This window comes from Molothrus aeneus, unplaced genomic scaffold, assembly GCF_037042795.1.
Source record: "Molothrus aeneus isolate 106 unplaced genomic scaffold, BPBGC_Maene_1.0 scaffold_63, whole genome shotgun sequence".
Taxonomy (NCBI): Eukaryota; Metazoa; Chordata; class Aves; order Passeriformes; family Icteridae; genus Molothrus; species Molothrus aeneus.
Window position 1 is genome coordinate 1 of NW_027099215.1, and position 10,402 is coordinate 10,402.

The window sequence follows — 10,402 nt, forward strand, 5'->3', positions numbered from 1 at the left end:
AATAGAATAACCATGGAAAAGGCAGGAGAGTGGTAAAGTACTGTTTTCTCTAAGTCTGAAGGCTGCCCACACTGTGCCTGCGTGCTGCAGCTTGCATCTTCGCCTTTGGGAAGCTGCCACTCGCCGATTCTCCCGGAGGCGAAGAAGCGGCTTCTTCGCACACAGAGCATTGTGGCGAGCGCAGGGAGCTCCTGAGAGCGGTTTGTGCCGAAAGAAGCCCGGGACCGGCACTTAGCTTCGGAGAGCTGCGTATCTGCGTCTTCTGCGTGTCTTGCCGCTCTACACTCAGCCAAAAGCTTTTCCAGCATATCTTGCAAGGAGAAACTCTGCCAGGAAAGAAAACATCCAAAATCTTGTTCTAAAGCTTGCACGGGGGTCTGCAAAGAGTTTGGCAAGAATGAAAGGTAGTTGTCCAAAACTCGTTCTTTTCCAATAGAATAACCATGGAAAAGGCAGGAGAGTGGTAAAGTACTGTTTTCTCTAAGTCTGAAGGCTGCCCACACTGTGCCTGTGTGCTGCAGCTTGCATCTTCGCCTTTGGGAAGCTGCCGCTCGCCGATTCTCCCGGAGGCGAAGAAGCGGCTTCTTCGCACACAGAGCATTGTGGCGAGCGCAGGGAGCTCCTGAGAGCGGTTTGTGCCGAAAGAAGCCCGGGACCGGCACTTAGCTTCGGAGAGCTGCGTATCTGCGTCTTCTGCGTGTCTTGCCGCTCTACACTCAGCCAAAAGCTTTTCCACCATATCTTGCAAGGAGAAACTCTGCCAGGAAAGAAAACATCCAAAATCTTGTTCTAAAGCTTGCACGGGGGTCTGCAAAGAGTTTGGCAAGAATGAAAGGTAGTTGTCCAAAACTCGTTCTTTTCCAATAGAATAACCATGGAAAAGGCAGGAGAGTGGTAAAGTACTGGTTTCTCTAAGTCTGAAGGCTGCCCACACTGTGCCTGTGTGCTGCAGCTTGCATCTTCGCCTTTGGGAAGCTGCCGCTCGCCGATTCTCCCGGAGGCGAAGAAGCGGCTTCTTCGCACACAGAGCATTGTGGCGAGCGCAGGGAGCTCCTGAGAGCGGTTTGTGCCGAAAGAAGCCCGGGACCGGCACTTAGCTTCGGAGAGCTGCGTATCTGCGTTTTCTGCGTGTCTTGCCGCTCTACACTCAGCAAAATCTTTTCCACCATATCTTGCAAAGAGAAACTCTGCCAGGAAAGAAAACATCCAAAATCTTGTTCTAAAGCTTGCACGGGGGTCTGCAAAGAGTTTGGCAAGAATGAAAGGTAGTTGTCCAAAACTCGTTCTTTTCCAATAGAATAACCATGGAAAAGGCAGGAGAGTGGTAAAGTACTGTTTTCTCTAAGTCTGAAGGCTGCCCACACTGTGCCTGTGTGCTGCAGCTTGCATCTTCGCCTTTGGGAAGCTGCCGCTCGCCGATTCTCCCGGAGGCGAAGAAGCGGCTTCTTCGCACACAGAGCATTGTGGCGAGCGCAGGGAGCTCCTGAGAGCGGTTTGTGCCGAAAGAAGCCCGGGACCGGCACTTAGCTTCGGAGAGCTGCGTATCTGCGTCTTCTGCGTGTCTTGCCGCTCTACACTCAGCCAAAAGCTTTTCCACCATATCTTGCAAGGAGAAACTCTGCCAGGAAAGAAAACATCCAAAATCTTGTTCTAAAGCTTGCACGGGGGTCTGCAAAGAGTTTGGCAAGAATGAAAGGTAGTTGTCCAAAACTCGTTCTTTTCCAATAGAATAACCATGGAAAAGGCAGGAGAGTGGTAAAGTACTGTTTTCTCTAAGTCTGAATGCTGCCCACACTGTGCCTGCGTGCTGCAGCTTGCATCTTCGCCTTTGGGAAGCTGCCGCTCGCCGATTCTCCCGGAGGCGAAGAAGCGGCTTCTTCGCACACAGAGCATTGTGGCGAGCGCAGGGAGCTCCTGAGAGCGGTTTGTGCCGAAAGAAGCCCGGGACCGGCACTTAGCTTCGGAGAGCTGCGTATCTGCGTCTTCTGCGTGTCTTGCCGCTCTACACTCAGCCAAAAGCTTTTCCACCATATCTTGCAAGGAGAAACTCTGCCAGGAAAGAAAACATCCAAAATCTTGTTCTAAAGCTTGCACGGGGGTCTGCAAAGAGTTTGGCAAGAATGAAAGGTAGTTGTCCAAAACTCGTTCTTTTCCAATAGAATAACCATGGAAAAGGCAGGAGAGTGGTAAAGTACTGTTTTCTCTAAGTCTGAAGGCTGCCCACACTGTGCCTGCGTGCTGCAGCTTGCATCTTCGCCTTTGGGAAGCTGCCACTCGCCGATTCTCCCGGAGGCGAAGAAGCGGCTTCTTCGCACACAGAGCATTGTGGCGAGCGCAGGGAGCTCCTGAGAGCGGTTTGTGCCGAAAGAAGCCCGGGACCGGCACTTAGCTTCGGAGAGCTGCGTATCTGCGTCTTCTGCGTGTCTTGCCGCTCTACACTCAGCCAAAAGCTTTTCCAGCATATCTTGCAAGGAGAAACTCTGCCAGGAAAGAAAACATCCAAAATCTTGTTCTAAAGCTTGCACGGGGGTCTGCAAAGAGTTTGGCAAGAATGAAAGGTAGTTGTCCAAAACTCGTTCTTTTCCAATAGAATAACCATGGAAAAGGCAGGAGAGTGGTAAAGTACTGTTTTCTCTAAGTCTGAAGGCTGCCCACACTGTGCCTGTGTGCTGCAGCTTGCATCTTCGCCTTTGGGAAGCTGCCGCTCGCCGATTCTCCCGGAGGCGAAGAAGCGGCTTCTTCGCACACAGAGCATTGTGGCGAGTGCAGGGAGCTCCTGAGAGCGGTTTGTGCCGAAAGAAGCCCGGGACCGGCACTTAGCTTCGGAGAGCTGCGTATCTGCGTCTTCTGCGTGTCTTGCCGCTCTACACTCAGCCAAAAGCTTTTCCACCATATCTTGCAAGGAGAAACTCTGCCAGGAAAGAAAACATCCAAAATCTTGTTCTAAAGCTTGCACGGGGGTCTGCAAAGAGTTTGGCAAGAATGAAAGGTAGTTGTCCAAAACTCGTTCTTTTCCAATAGAATAACCATGGAAAAGGCAGGAGAGTGGTAAAGTACTGGTTTCTCTAAGTCTGAAGGCTGCCCACACTGTGCCTGTGTGCTGCAGCTTGCATCTTCGCCTTTGGGAAGCTGCCGCTCGCCGATTCTCCCGGAGGCGAAGAAGCGGCTTCTTCGCACACAGAGCATTGTGGCGAGCGCAGGGAGCTCCTGAGAGCGGTTTGTGCCGAAAGAAGCCCGGGACCGGCACTTAGCTTCGGAGAGCTGCGTATCTGCGTCTTCTGCGTGTCTTGCCGCTCTACACTCAGCAAAATCTTTTCCACCATATCTTGCAAAGAGAAACTCTGCCAGGAAAGAAAACATCCAAAATCTTGTTCTAAAGCTTGCACGGGGGTCTGCAAAGAGTTTGGCAAGAATGAAAGGTAGTTGTCCAAAACTCGTTCTTTTCCAATAGAATAACCATGGAAAAGGCAGGAGAGTGGTAAAGTACTGTTTTCTCTAAGTCTGAAGGCTGCCCACACTGTGCCTGTGTGCTGCAGCTTGCATCTTCGCCTTTGGGAAGCTGCCGCTCGCCGATTCTCCCGGAGGCGAAGAAGCGGCTTCTTCGCACACAGAGCATTGTGGCGAGCGCAGGGAGCTCCTGAGAGCGGTTTGTGCCGAAAGAAGCCCGGGACCGGCACTTAGCTTCGGAGAGCTGCGTATCTGCGTCTTCTGCGTGTCTTGCCGCTCTACACTCAGCCAAAAGCTTTTCCACCATATCTTGCAAGGAGAAACTCTGCCAGGAAAGAAAACATCCAAAATCTTGTTCTAAAGCTTGCACGGGGGTCTGCAAAGAGTTTGGCAAGAATGAAAGGTAGTTGTCCAAAACTCGTTCTTTTCCAATAGAATAACCATGGAAAAGGCAGGAGAGTGGTAAAGTACTGTTTTCTCTAAGTCTGAATGCTGCCCACACTGTGCCTGCGTGCTGCAGCTTGCATCTTCGCCTTTGGGAAGCTGCCGCTCGCCGATTCTCCCGGAGGCGAAGAAGCGGCTTCTTCGCACACAGAGCATTGTGGCGAGCGCAGGGAGCTCCTGAGAGCGGTTTGTGCCGAAAGAAGCCCGGGACCGGCACTTAGCTTCGGAGAGCTGCGTATCTGCGTCTTCTGCGTGTCTTGCCGCTCTACACTCAGCCAAAAGCTTTTCCACCATATCTTGCAAGGAGAAACTCTGCCAGGAAAGAAAACATCCAAAATCTTGTTCTAAAGCTTGCACGGGGGTCTGCAAAGAGTTTGGCAAGAATGAAAGGTAGTTGTCCAAAACTCGTTCTTTTCCAATAGAATAACCATGGAAAAGGCAGGAGAGTGGTAAAGTACTGTTTTCTCTAAGTCTGAAGGCTGCCCACACTGTGCCTGCGTGCTGCAGCTTGCATCTTCGCCTTTGGGAAGCTGCCACTCGCCGATTCTCCCGGAGGCGAAGAAGCGGCTTCTTCGCACACAGAGCATTGTGGCGAGCGCAGGGAGCTCCTGAGAGCGGTTTGTGCCGAAAGAAGCCCGGGACCGGCACTTAGCTTCGGAGAGCTGCGTATCTGCGTCTTCTGCGTGTCTTGCCGCTCTACACTCAGCCAAAAGCTTTTCCACCATATCTTGCAAGGAGAAACTCTGCCAGGAAAGAAAACATCCAAAATCTTGTTCTAAAGCTTGCACGGGGGTCTGCAAAGAGTTTGGCAAGAATGAAAGGTAGTTGTCCAAATCTCGTTCTTTTCCAATAGAATAACCATGGAAAAGGCAGGAGAGTGGTAAAGTACTGTTTTCTCTAAGTCTGAAGGCTGCCCACACTGTGCCTGTGTGCTGCAGCTTGCATCTTCGCCTTTGGGAAGCTGCCGCTCGCCGATTCTCCCGGAGGCGAAGAAGCGGCTTCTTCGCACACAGAGCATTGTGGCGAGCGCAGGGAGCTCCTGAGAGCGGTTTGTGCCGAAAGAAGCCCGGGACCGGCACTTAGCTTCGGAGAGCTGCGTATCTGCGTCTTCTGCGTGTCTTGCCGCTCTACACTCAGCAAAAAGCTTTTCCACCATATCTTGCAAGGAGAAACTCTGCCAGGAGAGAAAACATCCAAAATCTTGTTCTAAAGCTTGCACGGGGGTCTGCAAAGAGTTTGGCAAGAATGAAAGGTAGTTGTCCAAAACTCGTTCTTTTCCAATAGAATAACCATGGAAAAGGCAGGAGAGTGGTAAAGTACTGTTTTCTCTAAGTCTGAAGGCTGCCCACGCTGTGCCTGTGTGCTGCAGCTTGCATCTTCGCCTTTGGGAAGCTGCCGCTCGCCGATTCTCCCGGAGGCGAAGAAGCGGCTTCTTCGCACACAGAGCATTGTGGCGAGCGCAGGGAGCTCCTGAGAGCGGTTTGTGCCGAAAGAAGCCCGGGACCGGCACTTAGCTTCGGAGAGCTGCGTATCTGCGTCTTCTGCGTGTCTTGCCGCTCTACACTCAGCCAAAAGCTTTTCCACCATATCTTGCAAGGAGAAACTCTGCCAGGAAAGAAAACATCCAAAATCTTGTTCTAAAGCTTGCACGGGGGTCTGCAAAGAGTTTGGCAAGAATGAAAGGTAGTTGTCCAAAACTCGTTCTTTTCCAATAGAATAACCATGGAAAAGGCAGGAGAGTGGTAAAGTACTGTTTTCTCTAAGTCTGAAGGCTGCCCACACTGTGCCTGTGTGCTGCAGCTTGCATCTTCGCCTTTGGGAAGCTGCCGCTCGCCGATTCTCCCGGAGGCGAAGAAGCGGCTTCTTCGCACACAGAGCATTGTGGCGAGTGCAGGGAGCTCCTGAGAGCGGTTTGTGCCGAAAGAAGCCCGGGACCGGCACTTAGCTTCGGAGAGCTGCGTATCTGCGTCTTCTGCATGTCTTGCCGCTCTACACTCAGCAAAAAGCTTTTCCACCATATCTTGCAAGGAGAAACTCTGCCAGGAAAGAAAACATCCAAAATCTTGTTCTAAAGCTTGCACGGGGGTCTGCAAAGAGTTTGGCAAGAATGAAAGGTAGTTGTCCAAAACTCGTTCTTTTCCAATAGAATAACCATGGAAAAGGCAGGAGAGTGGTAAAGTACTGTTTTCTCTAAGTCTGAAGGCTGCCCACACTGTGCCTGCGTGCTGCAGCTTGCATCTTCGCCTTTGGGAAGCTGCCGCTCGCCGATTCTCCCGGAGGCGAAGAAGCGGCTTCTTCGCACAAAGAGCATTGTGGCGAGCGCAGGGAGCTCCTGAGAGCTGTTTGTGCCGAAAGAAGCCCGGGACCGGCACTTAGCTTCGGAGAGCTGCGTATCTGCGTCTTCTGCGTGTCTTGCCGCTCTACACTCAGCAAAAAGCTTTTCCACCATATCTTGCAAGGAGAAACTCTGCCAGGAAAGAAAACATCCAAAATCTTGTTCTAAAGCTTGCACGGGGGTCTGCAAAGAGTTTGGCAAGAATGAAAGGTAGTTGTCCAAAACTCGTTCTTTTCCAATAGAATAACCATGGAAAAGGCAGGAGAGTGGTAAAGTACTGGTTTCTCTAAGTCTGAAGGCTGCCCACACTGTGCCTGTGTGCCGCAGCTTGCATCTTCGCCTTTGGGAAGCTGCCGCTCGCCGATTCTCCCGGAGGCGAAGAAGCGGCTTCTTCGCACACAGAGCATTGTGGCGAGCGCAGGGAGCTCCTGAGAGCGGTTTGTGCCGAAAGAAGCCCGGGACCGGCACTTAGCTTCGGAGAGCTGCGTATCTGCGTCTTCTGCGTGTCTTGCCGCTCTACACTCAGCCAAAAGCTTTTCCACCATATCTTGCAAGGAGAAACTCTGCCAGGAAAGAAAACATCCAAAATCTTGTTCTAAAGCTTGCACGGGGGTCTGCAAAGAGTTTGGCAAGAATGAAAGGTAGTTGTCCAAAACTCGTTCTTTTCCAATAGAATAACCATGGAAAAGGCAGGAGAGTGGTAAAGTACTGTTTTCTCTAAGTCTGAAGGCTGCCCACACTGTGCCTGCGTGGTGCAGCTTGCATCTTCGCCTTTGGGAAGCTGCCGCTCGCCGATTCTCCCGCAGGCGAAGAAGCGGCTTCTTCGCACACAGAGCATTGTGGCGAGCGCAGGGAGCTCCTGAGAGCGGTTTGTGCCGAAAGAAGCCCGGGACCGGCACTTAGCTTCGGAGAGCTGCGTATCTGCGTCTTCTGCGTGTCTTGCCGCTCTACACTCAGCCAAAAGCTTTTCCACCATATCTTGCAAGGAGAAACTCTGCCAGGAAAGAAAACATCCAAAATCTTGTTCTAAAGCTTGCACGGGGGTCTGCAAAGAGTTTGGCAAGAATGAAAGGTAGTTGTCCAAAACTCGTTCTTTTCCAATAGAATAACCATGGAAAAGGCAGGAGAGTGGTAAAGTACTGTTTTCTCTAAGTCTGAAGGCTGCCCACACTGTGCCTGTGTGCCGCAGCTTGCATCTTCGCCTTTGGGAAGCTGCCGCTCGCCGATTCTCCCGGAGGCGAAGAAGCGGCTTCTTCGCACACAGAGCATTGTGGCGAGCGCAGGGAGCTCCTGAGAGCGGTTTGTGCCGAAAGAAGCCCGGGACCGGCACTTAGCTTCGGAGAGCTGCGTATCTGCGTCTTCTGCGTGTCTTGCCGCTCTACACTCAGCCAAAAGCTTTTCCACCATATCTTGCAAGGAGAAACTCTGCCAGGAAAGAAAACATCCAAAATCTTGTTCTAAAGCTTGCACGGGGGTCTGCAAAGAGTTTGGCAAGAATGAAAGGTAGTTGTCCAAAACTCGTTCTTTTCCAATAGAATAACCATGGAAAAGGCAGGAGAGTGGTAAAGTACTGTTTTCTCTAAGTCTGAAGGCTGCCCACACTGTGCCTGTGTGCTGCAGCTTGCATCTTCGCCTTTGGGAAGCTGCCGCTCGCCGATTCTCCCGGAGGCGAAGAAGCGGCTTCTTCGCACACAGAGCATTGTGGCGAGCGCAGGGAGCTCCTGAGAGCTGTTTGTGCCGAAAGAAGCCCGGGACCGGCACTTAGCTTCGGAGAGCTGCGTATCTGCGTCTTCTGCGTGTCTTGCCGCTCTACACTCAGCAAAAAGCTTTTCCACCATATCTTGCAAGGAGAAACTCTGCCAGGAAAGAAAACATCCAAAATCTTGTTCTAAAGCTTGCACGGGGGTCTGCAAAGAGTTTGGCAAGAATGAAAGGTAGTTGTCCAAAACTCGTTCTTTTCCAATAGAATAACCATGGAAAAGGCAGGAGAGTGGTAAAGTACTGTTTTCTCTAAGTCTGAATGCTGCCCACACTGAGCCTGCGTGCTGCAGCTTGCATCTTCGCCTTTGGGAAGCTGCCGCTCGCCGATTCTCCCGGAGGCGAAGAAGCGGCTTCTTCGCACACAGAGCATTGTGGCGAGCGCAGGGAGCTCCTGAGAGCGGTTTGTGCCGAAAGAAGCCCGGGACCGGCACTTAGCTTCGGAGAGCTGCGTATCTGCGTCTTCTGCGTGTCTTGCCGCTCTACACTCAGCCAAAAGCTTTTCCACCATATCTTGCAAGGAGAAACTCTGCCAGGAAAGAAAACATCCAAAATCTTGTTCTAAAGCTTGCACGGGGGTCTGCAAAGAGTTTGGCAAGAATGAAAGGTAGTTGTCCAAAACTCGTTCTTTTCCAATAGAATAACCATGGAAAAGGCAGGAGAGTGGTAAAGTACTGTTTTCTCTAAGTCTGAAGGCTGCCCACACTGTGCCTGTGTGCTGCAGCTTGCATCTTCGCCTTTGGGAAGCTGCCGCTCGCCGATTCTCCCGGAGGCGAAGAAGCGGCTTCTTCGCACACAGAGCATTGTGGCGAGTGCAGGGAGCTCCTGAGAGCGGTTTGTGCCGAAAGAAGCCCGGGACCGGCACTTAGCTTCGGAGAGCTGCGTATCTGCGTCTTCTGCGTGTCTTGCCGCTCTACACTCAGCCAAAAGCTTTTCCACCATATCTTGCAAGGAGAAACTCTGCCAGGAAAGAAAACATCCAAAATCTTGTTCTAAAGCTTGCACGGGGGTCTGCAAAGAGTTTGGCAAGAATGAAAGGTAGTTGTCCAAAACTCGTTCTTTTCCAATAGAATAACCATGGAAAAGGCAGGAGAGTGGTAAAGTACTGTTTTCTCTAAGTCTGAAGGCTGCCCACACTGTGCCTGTGTGCTGCAGCTTGCATCTTCGCCTTTGGGAAGCTGCCGCTCGCCGATTCTCCCGGAGGCGAAGAAGCGGCTTCTTCGCACACAGAGCATTGTGGCGAGCGCAGGGAGCTCCTGAGAGCGGTTTGTGCCGAAAGAAGCCCGGGACCGGCACTTAGCTTCGGAGAGCTGCGTATCTGCGTTTTCTGCGTGTCTTGCCGCTCTACACTCAGCAAAAAGCTTTTCCACCATATCTTGCAAGGAGAAACTCTGCCAGGAAAGAAAACATCCAAAATCTTGTTCTAAAGCTTGCACGGGGGTCTGCAAAGAGTTTGGCAAGAATGAAAGGTAGTTGTCCAAAACTCGTTCTTTTCCAATAGAATAACCATGGAAAAGGCAGGAGAGTGGTAAAGTACTGTTTTCTCTAAGTCTGAAGGCTGCCCACACTGTGCCTGTGTGCTGCAGCTTGCATCTTCGCCTTTGGGAAGCTGCCGCTCGCCGATTCTCCCGGAGGCGAAGAAGCGGCTTCTTCGCACACAGAGCATTGTGGCGAGCGCAGGGAGCTCCTGAGAGCGGTTTGTGCCGAAAGAAGCCCGGGACCGGCACTTAGCTTCGGAGAGCTGCGTATCTGCGTCTTCTGCGTGTCTTGCCGCTCTACACTCAGCAAAAAGCTTTTCCACCATATCTTGCAAGGAGAAACTCTGCCAGGAAAGAAAACATCCAAAATCTTGTTCTAAAGCTTGCACGGGGGTCTGCAAAGAGTTTGGCAAGAATGAAAGGTAGTTGTCCAAAACTCGTTCTTTTCCAATAGAATAACCATGGAAAAGGCAGGAGAGTGGTAAAGTACTGTTTTCTCTAAGTCTGAAGGCTGCCCACACTGTGCCTGTGTGCTGCAGCTTGCATCTTCGCCTTTGGGAAGCTGCCGCTCGCCGATTCTCCCGGAGGCGAAGAAGCGGCTTCTTCGCACACAGAGCATTGTGGCGAGTGCAGGGAGCTCCTGAGAGCGGTTTGTGCCGAAAGAAGCCCGGGACCGGCACTTAGCTTCGGAGAGCTGCGTATCTGCGTCTTCTGCGTGTCTTGCCGCTCTACACTCAGCCAAAAGCTTTTCCACCATATCTTGCAAGGAGAAACTCTGCCAGGAAAGAAAACATCCAAAATCTTGTTCTAAAGCTTGCACGGGGGTCTGCAAAGAGTTTGGCAAGAATGAAAGGTAGTTGTCCAAAACTCGTTCTTTTCCAATAGAATAACCATGGAAAAGGCAGGAGAGTGGTAAAGTACTGGTTTCTCTAAGTCTGAA